General features: G+C 44.2%; 1 protein-coding gene across 2 annotated transcripts in view; it reads left to right on the forward strand.

Moving 5' to 3' along the window:
• Positions 1-20,493, forward strand: part of LOC146809102 (retroviral integration site protein Fli-1 homolog) — a 291,307-nt gene that overhangs the window by 22,452 nt on the left and 248,362 nt on the right. The gene's annotated exons all lie outside the window — the stretch shown is intronic.

A 20,493-nucleotide genomic window follows, 5' to 3' on the forward strand; every position in this document is an offset into this window, starting at 1 on the left:
AGTATCTTGATGCTACTGGGTCTACTGATGCTTGTGTAGCTGTGTCTACTGGTGCTCATGCTTATGTGTCTACTGATGCTGGTGCTGATAGCCATGCTGATGCAGGTGCTGATCAGTCTACTGATGGTTGTTCTAACAGTTCTATTGATATTACTACTGATGGGTATCCTGATGCTGGTGTTGCTATGCCTACTGGTGCTTATGCTTATGTTTCCACTGATGCTAGTGCTGATAGCTATGCTGATGCAGGTGCTGATCATTTGCTGGTGGTGAATCCAACAGATCTATTGATGCTGCTGCTGATGGGTATTCTGATGCTGTTGCTAATGGGTCTACTGGCACCGATGCTGCTATGTCTGCTGATCTTGGCGCTGATAGGTATACTGCTGCAGAGGCTTACTGAGCTGGGTCATCTAATGCTGGTGTTGATTTATCTGCTGATGCTGACTGGTCTCATGATGCTGATGGGTCTACTTTGTACTGGCGCTGATGGGCCTACTGACGCTAGTGCTGAGAGATCTACTGACACTGATAGGTCTACTCATGTGTGTACCTATGGGTCTATGGCAAATGATACTGATTGTTCTACTGAGTGCTGATGCTGATAGATCTGCTGACACTGATGAGTCTACTTATGCTGGTGCTGATGGATCTACGGATGCTGGTGCTGATGAGTTTGCTGACACTGATGCTGACAGCTCTACAGATAGGTGTGCTGATGGGATTATAGATGATTGTGCTGATGGTTTAGCTAATGTAGGTGCGGATAGGCCCACTGATTCCAAATGCTGGTGTGTCTATTGATGCTGGCGTTCCTTGGTCCACTGATGAGGCGACAGGTTAACTGATGCTGGTGCTAATAGATTTTCTAAGGCTGGTGCTGAGGCGGTTACTGATGGTGCCTCAAATCATCAACTTATATAGTCACTGACAGGTATCCTGATGCAGATGCTGATGCTTTCACAGAAGCCAGTGGTGACCGGTCACTGGTGCAGGCTCTGAAAGATGCAGCTATGGTGGTGCTGATGGCTACTAATGCTGCTGATATCAGGTTTGCTTAAGGTGGTGCTCACAGATCTACTGATGTGTGTACCTAAAGCGTTACTTATGTTGGTGCTGACACCTCTACAGATGCAGGTGCTGACGGGTCTACTAATGCTTGTGATTCTGGGTCTTCTGATATTGGTGCTGATACCTCCACTAATGCTCATGCTGGTGTGTCTACTGACATGGATGCTGATAGATCTATTGATGGTGGTGTTGAGGTGGCTACTGATACTGGTATTGGTGCTGATGGGTCTACAGATGTGTATGCTGATAGATATACAGATGCAGGTGTTGATGGGTCTACTGATGATGGTGCTTACAGATCTACTGATGCTGGTGGTGACGGATCTCCTTGCACTGGTGCTAACACCGCTTCTGATGCTGACAGATCTACTGATGCTGGTGCTGAAACTGCTACTGATTCTGGTGCTGACGGGTCTACTGGCACCGATACTGACACCTTTACTGATGCTGGTGCTGACAGGGCCACTAACACTGGTGCTGACACTGCTACTTATTCTGGTGCTGACTGGTCTACTGGGGCAGGTGCTGGTACGTCTTCTGATGCTTATGTTGGTGTGTCTAGTGTCACTGGCACTTATATATATATTGACAGTGGTGTTAATGTGTGTCTACTGATACTGCTATTGGTGGTGATGGGTGTTCAGATACTTGTGATGATGGTTCTGATGATGCAGGTGTTGATGGGTCGACTGATGATGGTGGTTAAAGATCTAGTGACACCGGCGCTGATGGTTTTACTGACGGTGTTTTAGATGGGTATACAGACTCTGGTGCTGATACTGATATTAGTGGTGATGGGTATACAGATGCTTGTGATGATGGTTCTGCTGACACAGCTGTTGATGGGTTTACCAATGATGGTTCAGATTGGTCTACTAACTCTGGTGCTGACACTTATAGTGATGCTGATGTTAAAAGCAATACTGGTATGGATAATCAACAGATGGTGGCCCTGACAGATATACCCCCCTAGCGCCTTAAGACCCTTACGGGTGAGTAGCCGCGCTTAACAAACACCTTGATATACTGATGTATCGCTGACGTAGTTGCTGATGGCTGTTCTAACGCTGATGCTGATTACTGTTTACAGATGATGATGAAGTGCTTAGTCTGCACTGTGTCTGCTATTCATAACCAGATTCTGATACAGATTACCGTAAAGAGACTGAGGCAGCCTGTAAACTGCCATTTCTCATTAACCCCTTTACCGCGGTGCAAATTCCGCCGAGGTGCAGGGCGTTCCATGGAGTGGGCGGGGCTGTGTCGGCCAACGGACGTGCGCAGCACTACCGAGGTAGTGCTCGCGACGGCCGTTGGGCAACGGGCGCACTCAACGGGTTAAAATAACTTGAATCAATATTTTTCTGTTGAATTCTATTTCTTCATTTCCCCCCCGCCCCCCGAGTAAGTAAAATGTTTTCTGAAAGGCAACACTGTTTCAAGCGCTCATACAGTAGCTATCATCTCCGTTAAGATTGCTTCCCTTTTTACACATAATTTTGTGTTAACTGCACTATTTGTTGTGTTAACTGCACAATGTTGCTCTGCGACCACATATCTTTTCAAGGGAAATTAAATCAAAGTAAAATTTTGCTTTACTTTGAACCATTTTGCAGCACACGAGTGCTTCGCAAAGCATTAATAAATAACGCCTGCACTCTGTTTTCATGATATGTGGCTCCATCAGCCTCTCGCCCACAGGCAGGTTCTCTTCAATGCGCTATATATCTAACCATTTGGGTTAGCTTATTATTTGTCTAACAAAATGAAATAAATGTATTAATACCTTTCTAATTTCAGGAATTCACATCTTATCTTCGGATGTAAAAAATGTCAACACTTTGATGCCAATCAGAACGTCCTCCATTTCTCGTGAATTAAAAATGGGGCTCCCAGTTTTATGATGTTTGTTTTGTTGACATTTCCATTTGTTTTTACCCATACTTCTTTTTTGCTAATTTTTTATGTATTCATCCATATTTATTTTGTGTTTTGTGAAAAAAATGTAGCTGATACTGGTATATTTCCACATATTTAACCAATAAATATGCAGTCATGCTTGAATGCCTGCCAGGTTTCAGTGATATGAACGCCGTCAGAAAACAAATCAATGCACTTATATGAAAATATGCACATGTCAGTATCAACCATGTGCTTATCTACTGCTATTTAAGCCTCTTTATTAAAATTCCTTTCTTTTTAGCTCTCTAACCTATCAATCCGCATAGCTATTGGCCTGGCAACCATAGCAGAGAGTATTTAGAATCACTGAAAAAGCATTCAATTTTTAATCACATTTGAAAATAAATGCAGACAAGAAACTAAATGTTTTTCTGTCTGTATTTATCTGTAAAAATCAGTAAAAACGGAAAACAGGGAATCTTTATTTATAAATAAGGCTCTCTGTTTTCCATTTTTACTGATTTTTACAGATAAATACAGACAGAATTTTTTTTTCTTGTCTGTATTTATTTTTAAATGTAGATAGTAACGGAAACTGGGTTGCTTTTTGAGTAATTCTAAATACTGTCTGCCATGACTGCCAGGCCAATAGCTATGTGGACTGATAGGTTAGGGGGCTAAAAAAATGAAAAATAAAGGAATTTTAGTAAAGCGGTTTTAACAGCAGTAGATATGCACAATGTTGATACTGAAAATTGCATATTTTCTTATAAGTGCATTGATTTATTTTCTGCAGATGTTTACAGTATTGAAACCTAGTAGGCATTCAAGCATGAGTGCACATTTTCCGGTTAAATAAATGCAGAAATATACTAATTTCAGCTTCATTTTTCGACAATCCAAAAATAAATCGGGATAAATACAGATAACATTTGCAAAAAATAAATAAGGATAAATACAGACGAAAAAATCCAAAAAATAAATACCATAAAACCGGGAGCCCTAATTATAAACTACAGATGGAAGATGGAGGGGAGGTATTTTGCTGTGCTTTAGGTATGTGTATGAAGGAATCATTGGCTATAGATTGTATTCCCAAAATCTCAGAAATAAAACAGGCTGTTTTCGGTCAAGAGATTTTATTCTGCCCCGAAAGCCTCTCTTTGTGAATGGTGGCACCTTAAGACGCATATCGACATGGCATTAACACGACACGAGCCCTGGCGCTGGGCATCCATCTTTGAGCCCTTTGGGCAGAGACAAGAAAAGCCTCCTTGATACGACTTCAACGAGTAATGTGTCTCATTGGCCACGCCCTTCTCATTCTGGGTGCACTGAGCCCAGCAGGATTTCATTTCCGGTGCAGATAACACAGACCTTTTTCTGTCCAAGCACAGGGTTCCGTACACAGTGCTTTATTTGAACCGGTGGGGCCCACTTGCAATCCTTTTTGGGGACCAGCACTTATCTTTCCTCGAGAAACTGTTCTAGAGCAAGAGAGAGAAAAACATGACAGAAGGAGGAAAACACAGATGAAAAACAGTGACAAAGGGTGAAAGCTGGGATGAAAAAGAACTTAGAGAGAGTGAGATGGAGGGGCAGGGAGTGTCTGGTGGTGGAGGAAAGAGGCCTGATGCAGAATCAAGGCTGCACAGCCTTGGGGTTCGGCATTGAGACCTTCCAAAGCGCCTGCTGTGGGCTTCTGAGCAGAGCTTCCTGTATTTTATTACAAACCCATCACTGGTCGTACAGGGTAGCCCGGTTACTGACCACATTCATGGATCTGTGGCCATATACCAGGATATACCCCTATGTTAATATTTCATTACATGAGGTATATGGCAGCAGGCGAGCCCCCACCCAGACACGTGCCTATGGCAGGGAGGGCCCGATTCACAGAACTAACTTAAGACAAAATCCTAAACCTACTACTTTTGGCATTCACAGAAGTTAGGATTTTCTCTTAAGTTTGTCTTAAGACAAACTTAAGACAGACTTAAGGCAGACTTAAGACAAACTTAAGACAGACTTAAGACAGACTTAAGACAGACTTAAGTTAGGATTTTGTCTTAAGTCTGTCTTAAGTCTGTCTTAAGTCTGTCTTAAATTTAAATTTGTCTTAAGTCTGTCTTAAGTCTGTCTTAAGTTTGCCTTAAGACAAATTTAAGACAAAATCCTAACTTCTGTGAATACCAAAAGTAGTAAGTTTAGGATTTTGTCTTAAGTTAGTTCTGTGAATCGGCCCGTTGTGTTCAGGTCAAGCTCCCCCTTCTGGCCGTGCTCGACAGCTGCTGCAGGACATCCTCACAAGGAGGTACCATATTGCAACGAAAGGTCAGACAAATATTTGAGTTCGTATAGGAATGTCTGTTTTTTATTTTACTTAAAAGAACCTGCTGATATACAGATTAATCTTCCTTGTACTTTCTACAATCTGCATGTCCATCGTTTCAGTATTTTAAGGAAATCTTTATTTAACAATGTGATATAGCACTCCTGCTTTATAAGGAATAGGAGCACCTCACATATAACTCAGCAATGCACATTCATACAGTAAACATAGAAAAGCAGATTGAATGTAAGACACTGCAGAGGAGGAATGGGCATTGAAGCAATGCCAATGCTGAAGGCTCAGCCAGCCCCATCTTACGTAGAACGTAAGGTCTACTCTCTTGGCAAAAAGATAGAATCTCTCAATGGAGACTCCTGTCCTGTGTCCATGGTTGTCACTGTTACCTTACCCTGGCCCCTCAACACTCCTGACTGGGCACTAGTGACTCCACCCTGGCACTGAACCATGCCAGATCCTGAGCCTCTGTTGTTTTAGTATCGCTCTATGCACCCGCTCCCAAATTACTCCTACATCACTACCTGCACACTGGAGTCACGTACCTGGGCATGCATCACACTGGATCCTGCAGTGCTCCGTGCACACTGATACCATGCCGTGCTGGATCCGCATCACTTCTTGCCCACACCGCTTCTGGTCCTGGACCACTGTGTGCACACCTCACTAGTTCTTACCACTCCATGCACACCTCACACTTCTTACCACTCTGTGCACACCTCACTAGTTCTTACCACTCCATGCACACCTCACACTTCTTACCACTCCGTGCACACCTCACTAGTTCTTACCACTCCATGCACACCTCACACTTCTTACCACTCCATGCACACCTCACTAGTTCTTACCACTCCATGCACACCTCACACTTCTTACCACTCCATGCACACCTCACACTTCTTACCACTCCATGCACACTTCACTAGTTCTTACCACTCAATGCACACCTCACACTTCTTACCACTCCATGCACACCTCACTAGTTCTTACCACTCCATGCACACCTCACACTTCTTACCACTCCATGCACACCTCACTAGTTGTTACCACTCCATGCACACCTCACACTTCTTACCACTCCATGCACACCTCACTAGTTGTTACCACTCCATGCACACCCGACTAGTACTTGTCCTGCGTCATACTGCTTCTTGCAGTGCTCCATTCAGCCTGATACCACATCATGCCGAATCCGCGCCCTTTCTTGTTCACACCTCTCCATTCCATGAACACCTCACTAAGGGCCTTATTGTGAGTCTGGCAGTCCATGGACTGCCAGACTCACGGTGTCGGTCTCCCGACCTCCCTATTACAACTAGGGCAGTCGGGCTGCCATGGAACCACCGCAACCGCATTCCCTGGCTGTTGAGCAGCGTTCCTGAGGCTGCAATATGCTTGGCGGGACCACAGTGGCCCCGTTAAGCTTATTACAAGTTTTCCCACTACCGCAGCTTTCTTGGTTGCACGACAGTCATTAAAAGTGTGGTGGTGAGGAAACAAAGGTGGCCCTACAGGGCCCACTGCTGCCTCACACCATATTGATGCACACGGGGGGGCACATTATCTGCCCCCCTGTGTGCATGCACACCAGAACCTGCATGGCTTGGACTGCAGCAGTCCATGCCGTGCAGGTACTGCCTTTGACGTTCCCATTGTGGTGCCTATTTCATAGGCACCGCCCTGGGAATGCCAAAGAACCGCCCGCCAGACCAGAAGAAATATCCTGATCTGGAGGGCAGTTCCTAAACGGGTTTGGCGGTGCAGTAGGGGGCGGTCCTGCAGCGCCAGTCTCATAATAAGGCCCATAGTCTTGTCCTGCTCCACACCTGGTCTCACACCACTTGCTGCACCTGGCTTCTGCACATTTTGTGCTACATATACTGCAGTCGTTGATTTGTAAGAAAAAATAAGTACCAAGGCTCTTTTTTTGCACCAGCCCATTTTTCCTGTAACACTGCCAAAAACAGAGCCAGCTGCTAACCAATAAGTGGGAACAGGATGTGGCCTAATGGCCAGAACTGCCGACTTCGGAGCTGGGGAACCAGGTTTGAGTCTCGGCATCGACTCAATATCCTTTGATTCAGGGCAAATCACTTCATCTTCCCGTGTCTACCAAAAATGAGTGTGTCCTTACTGGTGCTCATGAAACTTTAGCGCCGGTGTTGATGATTAAGTGCCGGTGTTGGGCACCCGAAACCACCGGCTTAAATTAAGCACTGATATACTGGCACCAACAATTAAAAATAATCAGATCTTTATGCGCGACGTGTACACTGATAGGCTGAGCGGTCAGGTCCTACCCATTTCTCCCACTGCCAGTTCCTGCAATAAATATCACACACACATAGTTCTTCTATCTTAGTAAGTGACCCGACAGAAAATAAAATAGTTACCGATCTTTCTTTATTTCCTAGGAAATTTGAAAGGAAATTTGAAAGCCAGACACTGTCTTCTGTGACAATGGAATCATAATATGGGCAAGTCAGCAAATCAATAGAGCCGAGACAGAGCTCAGCCAAGGGTCTGTCTTAGTTCTAGGAGTCAAAACACGATCTAAGCCATCAATATATGTGGCATGTAAATCGTGTAACAAATATCATATCGAAATACGATAAATGCTCTTCAAAATCCAGCAATGTGTATCTGTGTAATATGCATAAGCATTTCACTTTTCTATGTTACATTGCAGGACTACAAGCATTTATTAGAAGTGATAGGGGCAGATTTACAAGCACCCTGGGCCACCAGTCTGTCACCTTTTGTGACATACTGGAGGCGATTTTCACTTCTCCATATTTACAAGGAGAGGAAAAGCCACCCTGCGTTACTTTTCCTCTCCTTGTAAATATGGCCCCTTCACACGTAGCACTTTGCGTGGTAGAGGCGTTCCATGGGTGTTGCTGTGGGTGTACCCACGCAACACCCATGCAACGGGACACATTTCCAGATTTACGATTCCTGGTAAATCTGTAAATGTGTGTCATTGCTGGGGAGGCGTAGCGAGGCGCAAAGAAGAGAAATGTTTTAATTTCTCCTCGTTTCCTCTTTCAATGCGTGCTGCATTCTACAGCACGCATTGAAAGAGGAAAATACCTGTAGTGATTGTTTTTGTGTAGGAAGGTGCCCCTTCCTGCACAAAAACAATCTCCCCACGACGCAGGCATCCTTGCACCATGATGCAAGGGTGCCTGCGCATGGCTGCAGTTTGTGCGCCAGCGCAGGGGGAAGCACAGAGATGTGGCATATTCTTGTAAATATGTTGCATTCCTGTGCTTCAGAAGTGCCGCAGCGTGGCGCAGCCAAAGGGCTGCAGCACTTCCTTGTAGATCTGACCCATAGTTTCTAAACATGAAGTTAGAATCAATCATGCCCCCTCCTCCCACCCTTACGACGATGTCATAAGTGATATCTGTTACAGATCATTGTATTCTATTAAAAACATAGTTTAGAGGGGTTGTTTTTAGGCAGTATACTTTCTGAACTGATGTATTTAGAGGTGCTCTTAAAAGCGATGATACAGGGAAACGAGGCACAGTGAAAGAAGGTACTTGCCTAGAATAAAACAATTTGCTCAAGTGGTAAAGCTGGGATTGATCTCAAATCTGCCGGTTTAATGTTGTGCAGTTCGGCCTCAAGGCGAGTATTTCTTTCTCTCTCCTATTTTATGACAGAGGTTAATCCATTCTCTTTAATTCTTTGAGGCGCTGCATCAGTACACTGTGTTGAATCACTTCACATATTACATGTTAAATCAGGCTGAACCAAGAAGTCTTTCAATTAAAAACTACAAAGTTTTCAAAAAAGCTTTTTCCCTTAGTATATCCTCTAGTTCTGTTAGGCTTCTCTTATCCTGTTAGAATTTAAACGATTTTATTATCTTGTTTCATTGCCTAATGTTGTTATTTTGCACTGATGTTTTACTTGGTTTATTATATTTAATAAAGCTTTTTAAACTTAAAAAAAAAAAAACTACAAAGTTAAGCCAAGGAAAGGAAATGTACTTTATTTTAATGTCGATGTCAGCCTTACCCTGACTTAACAAAGAGACTGATTTCAAGAGTGACTCAAAACTTTTAGTGAAGACAATATTAGGCATTAACTAAACATTGGTCCAGAGTGGCCACAGAGTCCACGTGACACAAGGGAAGTGAAGAGCTCGGCTGCCAGCTGCCTTTCAGACAGCGCACAAGCCTTGCGGACGTTTTGCATGTTGCATTACACCCTCGATGGAGGCAGCTTTATTACACCCTCGATGGAGGCAGCTTTATTACACCCTCGACGGAGGCAGCTTTATTACACCCTCGATGGAGGCAGCTTTATTACACCCTCGACGGAGGCAGCTTTATTACACCCTCGATGGAGGCAGCTTTATTACACCCTCGATGGAGGCAGCTTTATTACACCCTCGATGGAGGCAGCTTTATTACACCCTCGATGGAGGCAGCTTTATTACACCCTCGATGGAGGCAGCTTTATTACACCCTCGATGGAGGCAGCTTTATTACACCCTCACACCCTCGACGGAGGCAGCTTTATTACACCCTCGACGGAGGCAGCTTTATTACACCCTCGATGGAGGCAGCTTTATTACACCCTCGATGGAGGCAGCTTTATTACACCCTCGACGGAGGCAGCTTTATTACACCCTCGATGGAGGCAGCTTTATTACACCCTCGACGGAGGCAGCTTTATTACACCCTCGATGGAGGCAGCTTTATTACACCCTCGATGGAGGCAGCTTTATTACACCCTCGACGGAGGCAGCTTTATTACACCCTCGATGGAGGCAGCTTTATTACACCCTCGATGGAGGCAGCTTTATTACACCCTCGATGGAGGCAGCTTTATTACACCCTCACACCCTCGACGGAGGCAGCTTTATTACACCCTCGACGGAGGCAGCTTTATTACACCCTCGACGGAGGCAGCTTTTCAGATGGATTTGCCATCAAAACACTGCAGAGTGGTGTGAAAGCGCTTGGAGAAAAATGATTGTCATAACCAGGGCTTCAAGTGGGATGAAAAAACTGGGGGAGGTGGTCTCTCAAGGGGGCGTGGCCAATGTAATTAAGGGTGTGGCTTAAAAACACTTAAGCTAAAAATTTGTGCTTAGCATAGTGTGCCGCCCGACTGGTATTTTGCTGTTTCTGTCATTGCATCCAGCTATATCATACAACAAGTAACATCATACCTACAAGAAGTCAGGACTATTGGCTTTGCCGATGGTTGCTAGTTGCATAAGATAAATGAGCAGCAACTATGGCTTGTATTAATATTGAAAAAGCTTCCACTTAAAGCCCTGGCGACACCACCACAATGTTGCCGCTCCTGAGTTTCAAAAAGAGAAGGAAAATCCAGAGAGAAATGATTCTCTTTAAAGGATTTCCCTTCCCCTATACCGCTTGAAAAAAACGGACTGCCTGTGCCAGGGCACAAAACAGAGCCCGATAGAGACCCGTTTCGAGGCCTCCTTAAAACAAGCATTGGCATAGCCAATAGGTCTCGCCTTTGGGACCTTATAAGTGTTTAGCCATGCAACAGTTGATGTTGTTGCATGGATATTGTGCTGCATAACTAAATACTTATAAGGTCCCAAAAGCGAGACCTATTAGCTATACCAATGCTTGTTTATACTGGGGGGCGCGGCATGAAAAAGTTTGAAGATGACTGCTGTAATCTAACAATAATTATCTTGCAAGAGACGTCTAAAGGGCAAGACCCAAAACTGCCTCTTGAACAGTAAATTGTTTTATTTTTGTGCAGACTAGCGGAGTAAGTTGGAGCTAAAAGATCGCTAGCCTGCTATTAAAAAACACAATGTTGTGTTGAAAACTCTGCCAGCAAGCAACATACAGAGCACTACAGAAAATAAAAAAAATTAAGCGTAAGGGGTTTGCCCGCATTACAAGACACTTTCCTTTTATAATAATACTACAAGGCCATGGATACGGTTGAATCTAGGGCATCCGCTTTCAGGAACATTCGCACTACCATTCCCGTTATCCTCCGGGGATCAGTTGACAAGTACCGCAAGCTTCTATCGAGCTCACACGTCAGGCTCCCAGTCTTCAGGAAGGAGGAACAGAGTAAACGAAATCAGGGCGTGACTGTCAAGTATTGGTTGAAACCACTCCGTACCGAAAGAATACGTGGCAGACATCTTTAAAAAGATCAACTATACAGGCCACGGAAAGGCGCCAGAAAATTAAATATCACGCAGCATTGTTACTCTTCGCAAAATAATGAACATTTGGTAGACGTGTCGCTCGTTTACAAAACGTGTATAACATATCAATGTCTTGAAATTAGCAACAGTGTACCAATGTTTAATTAAAACTAGACTAGGATCATGCTCGCACAATTTGCCCATAGAAGCAATCCGCCAATCAATAGCATTTTAGATGCTTTCATTTTGGTTGGCCCGGTCCTGTCTTCTTTTAATTTCTATTGCTGGCCTTGTTGGTTGGCAAGGTCAACGGACGAAGGCAGGCTTCGGAGTCTGCGTATTCTTTCGCTACTGATGTCCAATCTACTTTTGTGACAGCTCCTACTGCCTGCTGTATATTTTCCGCAACACTGGGAACAATGAACTGCAGAAAGTGTTATAAAGTAGCAAAAGGAACATTTTAAATTGTGCACTTCTCAAAAAGAAAATGGATGTTTCTATCAATTTTCCATCCATCCGTTTATGTGCATAGCTGAAATGTGACAGTAGTCATGTGTGACAGTTTTGGTCAGTTCTGCCTTTCTCGCCAACAGAACATTGCATTCTGGAACTTGTAGTTCTGTGTCTCTGCATGTACACTCCAACCCCAAAATGCTGCTGACTCACGTCCTCTCGCAGGACACTGTGTTCCCACGTTGTTCTCCATCATGTGCAAAACTGCACATCACCCTCACCCACCATATTGAACACCGTGTGCGGCTGAACTGTGCATAATCCAGTTTTCTCATTGCACAACTCGGTTGATCTAATTTACAGAAAACACTGCTGCCCTGCTGCACTTTCCCCAAATCATTGTTTTGGAGCATTGATCCAGAGGGTCTGGTGGTTGACTGGGTGCTTCTGAAGGGGTTTCTTGGAAGATGCGCTAGCACGTGCGCACTTGTGCCTCAAAGCTCGCCTTATTGACTTTGCGTGTCATTCAAGGGAGCTTGTTTTCTTTTTAGTCTTTTGGATCCTTAAAATTTCCTGAGTGCCGTTATTCAGTAGATTGGGGAAACAACGTGCAGTTACTGATACCCATCGGTAGAGATAGAAGTGCGGAGACTGATCTGCACACGGGATGTCAATCAGAGCAGCAAACAAACACAAAGTGAAAGTAATCATTTTGCGGCCGCTTTGATGTTCTCAGTGGCCACGCGGCTCACTGAGAACATCAAAGCTGCCGCGAAATGATCACGCAGGCTGCCAAATGGTGCGCGCGCCCGGCGCACATGCACTGTAGTTGGCGGCCTGAAAGCACTGGTTTGCACTTCCAAATCCCCCTTGTACAAAAGCTGTCGCGAGAGCAGCGCTAAAGCGCTGGCTCAGGCGACACCTAAAAAACTGCCAGTGCTCAGACCCGGTGAGACCCGGCCCACTTAAAGCCCTGGTCATAACCTCCTCTGCCGCTGGAGTGATAGGGCGTGGAGCAGTGGCGCCCGAGTTAAGAGAGTGGGAGGCACAAGCCACATGAAGGCTCGGCTCAATCTTGGCTTGTGGTACATGGGGACCTCGAACTGAGCCAGAGCCAAGAACCCGGCTCAAGCCCTCAGTGCCCCGCCCACCCCTAATGACATCAGCGGATTCCTGGAAACTGAAGGCTTGAAAACGGAACTGACTGCTGTAGTCTGCTTTTTAGTAAACCCACACCCCGGCAGTGGTGACTGAAGAGGCTGGGATCTGGGCTCTACCTTCAGAGCTCGGACTCTAGATTTCACATTCTATCTTTCATCCCACACCGGCTGCGTACGCAGCGCTCTCAAATACTGAAAGGAGAGGCATAGCACTTTATAAAAACACGAAAGAAATAACCCATGCGACCGATTAAGATGATTGGGGGAGGCACCTAAACATCATAAAACATATTGTAATAATGTAAAAAAAGCTTTCACCACATTGAAATAACTTCTTACTGCTCACAACAGTGGTCACAACGTTTGGGGACATTTTTACGAGGGGATATCAGCACCAGAAGTCACTTTTTTTGATGTTCTGATGGCGATAAGCTCTTTATTTACAAGGCGGCGTTAAGCCACTTAGCTTGGCTCAACGCCGCCTTGTAAATAATGCCGCTTTTCACACAGCACTTAGCGTGAAAGGGGAGTGCAATGGGTGTTGTGGTGGGCGTTCTGCCGAAACAGCCATTGCTTTTTGACACTGCCCCCTAGTTACAAGGCTGGTGTAAATATAGGGCAGCGTAACAAATAAGACAAGGGAAAATCTGGTCTTAAACTTAAACTAGTGCAACAAGGACAAATGATTAATTTCTCCTCGTTTTTGCTGTTTCTAAGTGTGCTGCAGCGCACATAGAAAGAGCAAAACGCCATTAGTGATTGCTCATGTGCTGGAAGGGACCCCATCCTGCACATGAACAATCATTCCCTGCAACGCAGGCACCTTTGCACGTTGGCGCTAGGCAGCTAAATTTAGCGCCAGCGCTAGGGAAAATGCAGGGGTGGGCAGAATTATTCTAAATATGGCACATATCTGCGTTAACAGAATGTCTCAGCGTGGCGTTACTAATTGTGGCGTAACACCGCACTCCGCCATTCTGTTGTAAATATGCCCCTTGGAGCTACACTGATCACGTGACTGCAAGGCATGCAGAGTGTCTTAAGATTTCAAACACGCCTAATATGTTCTACTGCAAATTGAGCAAAGTATAAATACACGACGTCTGACTTCCTGAGCGACATCACCTATCTTGGAAAACACCAAGTAATATTATTAAGGAGGCTGTGGAGTTTTAGACAGGTAGGAACCCCTTTAGCAAAAGTAGGTAAGCCCCAAAAATTAGTAGCATTTCAGACAGAGGAACAGAGGGCATGCATGTGTGCCCTTAACAAAGATGGCGGCTGAAGACTGCGGCCTGCCAGTAGGAACACTGGGGCCTGAGTTCGCTCCAGTCACAGATTCTATTGGTCGCCCGTTGACGATGTGCCACACCCTAATCATCATCACAGATGGTTAACAAGGGGGTTTAAAAGCAGCAATATTTTATAATGGTGATAAGAGGAACTCTTTGTTCTTGATCGGGTTATGGCCAATGCACTCTATGAAGGATAATTTAAATTTCCTCTTGACTTTTCAGTGCCGTCTTAATGCATGGGCATACTGGGCAGTTGCCCGGGGGCCCCACAAGCGTAGGGGCCCCATGCAGACCAGAATTTAACACCGATTTTTCCGTTAAACATTATTATTCCTGTGAGCGGTTGTGTAGGCGGGCACTGCTTTGCCCGGGGGCCTATAATGCTGGTAAGATGGCCCTAATTACAGCTCCTGCAAACTGGTGCTGGTCACTTCACTGCAAGGACTGGCAGGTGCAATATAACTCCTGACAGGGTGGTGGTGGACAGTCTGCTAAATGATTGAGATTAGAGTCTATCCCTCCTTCTCTGGGACCTTTATGTTCTCGCGCTCTGATATTTGGAAGCCCTGCGTTCAAAGTATGACCTGAGTGTGCCATTCTCAGACTGTTGCCTGGTGTGCCTCATTGTGCCTCATGTACCACCATCTCCTGCACATGAATTAACTGGAACAGTTAATGCATGCACAGGAGTGGGCGCACCACGCAAACACAGGAGAAGTTCGGCACGCGGCCGTTGCATGTCTTTAGGTACTTCTTCACCACTGAAGGGCTCCCTAAGGGCTCCCATGAGGGGCAGACAGCATTCATCCTCTTGGGGTTCAGGGATACACTCAGGTGCTGGTTTGCCAGGTGCCCTGTGCATATGCTTACAGTGTGGAAAATAAATAAAAAAACTATCATAAAGACCCGAACTACCAAAAGTAATTAAAGTGCTAAAAAAAGCAAGAATAAATATATATTTAACTAATAAAACTTATTTCCCAAAACACAGCCCATAGGAACAGCTCATCCATACCAAATGTCATCCTATTTTTGTGAATAAAAAATAATTGTCAACTAGGAATTTGTTGTTAAAAAAACAGATTAGACTGATCTTTTGATTAACTCCCTTAGAAATTGTGTTATGCAGACCTGTCACTGGTGATAAAGGTTCATTTCGGCTCCCATGTGACCATATATTTTCATTTAAATTCATAAACAAAAATATATTAAATTCTTTTTTTTTATCTAGTTATGTTTGTGCTGCAGTAGCCTTGAAATATGTACTCCCTTACTTGTAGGCTTATAGATACAGGGACGTTTTTTACAGTCCAATCCAAAATGTGACCGAGTGCCTGATTTAGAGTGTGGCAGAGAGGGTACTCTCCAACAAACTGATGGTCTGTCTGCCTCATTTGGAGTCACTCCGTCTTTGCCCCCAATATAAACCTCGGATGGCCCAACAGAGTTAGGGCCGTCGAAGGTTTAACCATGTGTCCGCCCACCTGATTTAGGGTCAACGAACATATGGCCAGTTTTCACCGTCCATCACTGCCACATAAAACCTGGGGTTAAGGGGCAGCGAAAACTGCAAAAGGCCCCACTCACTATGGGAGAAAACTCCCATGGTGAGGGGGCCATCGTTTTTATTTTTTATTTTCCTGATCAAAATCCCATTTTGGGTTTTTGTTATGGAAAATAAGAATACAAACTTTGTAAGTTTGTAGCTTGGATCCGTCATGTTGATGGAGCCGCCCGTTAAACTTACAATGCATTGACAGGAACCGCCGTGACATCAGTTCCTGCCAAAATGCTAGAGCAGTATGCTGGCTGGGCCAGCAGACGTCTTGAAATTTGTCAGGCCGGGACTTCATCAGGGCGACAGAGTACTTTACTCCATCGCTCTGATGGAGAAAAAAAATCAACTGCCAGAATCAAAATCAGGCCCTAAACCCTGCAAATTAGGATGCAGTTTAAGAAATGACATTATCATTGCCCTGTAAGTGCTGGGAGCTCCCTCTCAATGTTTTAAGGAATATTTAAGACTTTTGTCTACCCTGGGCTGCCCTGGTTTCCATGGTGTGCCAGTATGAGAGTTCTTGTCAGTAGTTAGTGTGGAGAATCTGCTGACTTCTTTGCAGAAGAAAAAGCTGCAAATTCACAACATAAGACACAGCATGGACTAGGGGAGAAAAAGAGAGGTCCCCATTAAAAAGAATGCAGAGATGGAAGGGGATTCTATAGCTTAAGAGAGAGGCATAGGTTTGAGAGCTTGGCTCAGCCTCTTCCATTGATAGGATCTCATAGATGGAACATACATACAGAAGAGGCTCTCGTTCATCCAGTGTAACAGGATCCAGACACAAAGTGAGGCATGCTGGATTCTCTGGACCATTTTTCCAGCCAAAGTGGATTTGTGTGTTGTCAGCCTACATTTAGAATTTCTCCTGGTCCAGCTGCAAGTGTTCAGCTTGGGACAGTAGATACATTAAAAAAGAACAATTTATTGACAGAATGCTGAACAATGTCAGCATTCACCCCTTTACAGTAGATAAGCACAGAAAAGAAGGCCCTTGATGAACTGCGCAGGAAATGGGTACGGTAATGTAGCCACGGATTTGTGGTATTCCACCAGTTCATTATCTTTCTCAAAGTAAGGCTCACCCTTGTTTTAATGCATGAATTACACTGGACTCAGAATAACTCAGAGTAATTATTTTTGTTATTCACAGTAAACAAAAAAATCTTCGCAGATGACAGTCGAGGTCCGATTCAGTGAATCAAAGATTCCGGCCTCCTGCAGATTCCCCAGTAAAAATGCCCTGGAGCGAGCTCGGTGAGGGAAAGCAAGGCAGAAATGTACAGAGTTCTACACACAAACTTCCAGAGAAGGTCACTCAACTTTGTAAAACAAAGGAAGTACTCCTCGGTTGTCCAAGTCACAAATCATGAGAAAGGAAGAAGGTGGCCTTCAGTTAGTTAGAAGAATGTAAATATTTTCGGCTTCTTCTCATCTCAGGTGCCGAGATGTGAAAGAGAGGCTCTAAACGTCATGGGTGGGCACTTCATTTAAGCTTGGTTAGAATGAGCAAGAAAACCTGGCTGCAGCAGTCAATCAATCAATCAATCAAGGGAATTGTAAGTGACCTACTCACCCGTGAGGGTCTCAAGGTACTGGGGGGGAGGGGGGAGGTTATGCAGCTATGTTTACCCGAAGAGCCAGGTCTTGAGGGTCTTCCTGAAGGTGTCCAGGGAGGAGGTGCATCTGATGTCTATCGGTAGCTCGTTACAGGTCTTAGCTGCGATGAGAGAGAACGATTTCCCGCCTGATCTGGCTCTGTGGATCCGTGGTGTTTCGGCCAGTGCGAGGTTGGATGATCGCAGGTTTCTTTTGGGTACATGGAAATCTATTCTGTCGTTGAGGTATTTGGGTTCGTTGTGCAAGCATTTGTAGGTGTGGGTGAGGATTTTGAAGTTGACTCTCTTCTCCACGGGGAGCCAGTGGAGTCGCCGTAGGTGTTGGCTGATGTGCTTGTGCTGGGGGATGCTGAGGACGAGTCTAGCTGTGGTGTTCTGTACCGTTTGCAGTTTGCGGAGTAGGGATTTGTTGATGCCTGCGTAGAGTGCGTTGCCATAGTCGAGTTTGCTGGTGATGAGTGCGTGGGTGACTGTTTTCCTTGATTTTGTGGGGATCCATTTGAAGGTCTTTAGGAGAACGTGGAGGGTGTTGAAGCAGCTGGAGGGGACGGCTTTGACCTGTCGGTTCATGGTGAGTGATGAGTCGAGTATGATGCCGAGGTTGTTGGCGTGGTCTGAGGGGGTAGGTGGGCTTCTGAGGGCGGTGGGCCACCAGGTGTTGTCCCATGCTGATGGGGTTGGTCCAAGGACGAGGACTTCTGTTTTCTCGGCGTTGAGTTTTAGGCAGCTGTTGGTCATCCACACTGCCACTTCTTGCATTCCTCTCTGGAAGTAGTAACAGTAACATCAAGGCAATAACTTGTGCTTCACACAAATTTTCTTCGTTCCTACCCTACACTGTGTTGCTATTTTATCCTCTGGTGTAAGCCTTGACTGCTCGCCCTCACTACCACTGGAAAAGTTAAGTGCAATAGCAAAGCCAATAGGCTTGTCTTGCATTTGAGTCCTGGCTAAAACATTAAAGAACAGCAACAGTCTGCTATAGTGAAAGCAAAAACACATGCTTTCTACATGCAATGCATATATGAGGTAAAGAATGTAAGGTGCGATAAGTCTGTGTACATTTGAGAAGTAAAATAGTCGCTCATGCATTGCAATACAAGCTGTCCATAGGAGGTGGAATAATAGCCCAAACAGTTAATAGCATGATAAGAGAGAGTAATACATCTCTAGTGGGCGTAATTTGAAGATTTGGCAACAATGGGTCTGTGGACAAATGTGCTGTCAACCCAGACCTAATGAAATGGGAGCAACCTGATCATTCAATTAGAGTGTCTTTATACTGAAAGCTCTGGCACACAATTGGTAAATACCACAACCTACCACAGATACAGCCCAGGAAGTGACGAGAAAAGGACCAAGGTAAAATGCCTGACATTGTTGACATATTTTGCGGTACAATGATGAGCACATTTTCTGGTGCAACGGCCATTTTTTAATATGTGCTATTTTTATTTATTTACTTGAATCTTTGTAGAGTGCAACTGTTACCCAATGACTGGGTGTCCTGGTGCTAGACTACAATTTGTTCTACCCAGGGCCAAAAGGAGGAGGAAACTGTTGAAACAACCAGGTCATCAGCTTTCTTTTGAAGAGTGAGAAAGTAGACTCTTTTCTGATAGGAAAAGGCTTGTACCATCTTGGAGTAAGGCATTAGGAAGCGCGGCCGCCGGCCCAACTTCGACATGTATTCGAAGAACCCCTAGCAAGTCGGTGTTGACGGAATATATATTTTGATTTGCACAGTAAGGCACACTTGGTCTGGTTAGATATCCTGGACCCTTCCCAGATAAGGACCTGTGAACCAGCCAAAGTGACTTGAAAAAAGTTCTATTGTGAGTAAGCCAGTGGAGGGACCTCAGGTGAGGTGTCATATGAGCTGATCTGGAAGATTAAGCTCAACTTAGCCACAGCATTCTTGACTGCTTGAAGGCAAGCGTAACCATGGTCCAGTCTGTAAAGGATTTTTAATATAGGGAAGCAAGTGCCTACTAACTATGCAACTTGGATGGCCACTGAAAGATCATGGTCGTGTCAAAGGCTGGGGATAGGTCCAAGAGGACCAAAGCTGCAGATCCCCTGCTGAGCACAATCTGAAGCAGCTTGTCTGTCTCCACCACCAGACCAGATTCAATGCTTGTTCGATTGCACTGGAGCAGAGATCTCCCTACCGTAAAGTATAGGGAAAATTTAACAAGTGTTTTATACTTGAAAATATTAATAAACATATTCTTATGTTAAATATAAATGTAAACTAATTTTATATGTATATATTGTACATAGAATAAATAAAAAATGCTACGGCATTAATAACTTATTTCGAATTTAAAATATAATTATTTTGAATCAATTTAATTAAATGAAAATTATTTTTCAAACGTTTTAATTTAAAAAATGCCACATAACATAAATAAATATTTCCTATTATGTATTAAGAATTATTAAAAGTGATGTATAGAGTTAACTATAAGTTATTTAATTATATTGTATTTTTGAATTAAAAAGTGTAAAATATGTTAAAATATAAACAATATTTTGTTTTTAGATATTTTTTACATTAAATTAAAATTATTTATAATTTTAACTATTTTAAATAAGTTAACGTTATTTCCTATGGGGTTGTATTTTAAATTCCTACATCCATTTTTATGGGAGGGTGTTGCAGTACCTGTGAGTGGTGCTGGACTTATTTCTGGTTCTTTTTGGCAGTAGTAACTACAAAAGTGCAGTTTGTGAATAGGTGTGGGCTTACTCTTTTGTGGGTGGGTTCATGTCCCTCCCTATACTCCTCCCTTGACGTTCCTCGGACTCTCTTTACTCCTCCCAAACCCCGCCCCTTTAGTCATAATTATTCCCCAGTTTCAAGCCACTTCCTTGTCCCATTCACATTTATTACTAAAACTTGTGACTTTGTTTTTGGAG

Source organism: Triturus cristatus, chromosome 7, assembly GCF_964204655.1.
Source record: "Triturus cristatus chromosome 7, aTriCri1.1, whole genome shotgun sequence".
Taxonomy (NCBI): domain Eukaryota; kingdom Metazoa; phylum Chordata; class Amphibia; order Caudata; family Salamandridae; genus Triturus; species Triturus cristatus.